Consider the following 755-nt stretch of genomic DNA (forward strand, 5'->3'; position numbering starts at 1 on the left):
AAAAAAAAAAAAAAAGAAAGAAAGAAAGAAAGAAAAATAAACAGAAACAGTTGTAGGCATGAACCCATTGGTTTTATTTTATTTTATTTTATTTTATTTTATTTTATTTTATGAAACAGTATCTCACTCTGTCACCCAGGCTGCAATGGTGTGATCATAGCTCACTGCAGCCTCGACCTCCTCCAGTTGGTCATTAATTACTTCGTCTCATCTCCTCCTGACACTGACCTCTGTCAGCGGCTCACATCCAACCCTCCTTCTAGACTGAACTCCCGTTTCTACATATTCCAGAAGTTTTCATGTCCTTAGACCTCTGTCCATGCTGTTCTCTTTGTTGGATATCTTTCCCACCTTCTTCACCTATGAGCTTCTATTCATCCTTCAGTGTTTTGTTTGTTTTTGAGATGAAGTTTCACTCTTGTTGCCCAGGCTGGAATGCAATGGTACACTCTCAGCTCACTGCAACCTCCGCCTCCCAGGTTGAAGTGATTCTTCAGTCTAAGTCTCCCAGGTAGCTGGGACTACAGGTGCCCACCATGACACCCAGCTAACTTTTTGTATTTTTAGTAGAGATGGGGTTTTGCCATGTTGGTCAGGCTGGTCTCAAACTCCTGACCTCAGGTGATCCACCTGCCTCAGCCTCCCAAAGTGCTGCGATTACAGGCATGAGCCACAGTACATGGCCTCATCCTTCACAATTTAGCTCCAACTTCACTTCTAGAAGATTTCCTGGATTCTTAGAGACAGGTAGCCCC

Source organism: Mandrillus leucophaeus, unplaced genomic scaffold (assembly GCF_000951045.1).
Source record: "Mandrillus leucophaeus isolate KB7577 unplaced genomic scaffold, Mleu.le_1.0 Scaffold29, whole genome shotgun sequence".
NCBI classification, from domain to species: Eukaryota; Metazoa; Chordata; class Mammalia; order Primates; family Cercopithecidae; genus Mandrillus; species Mandrillus leucophaeus.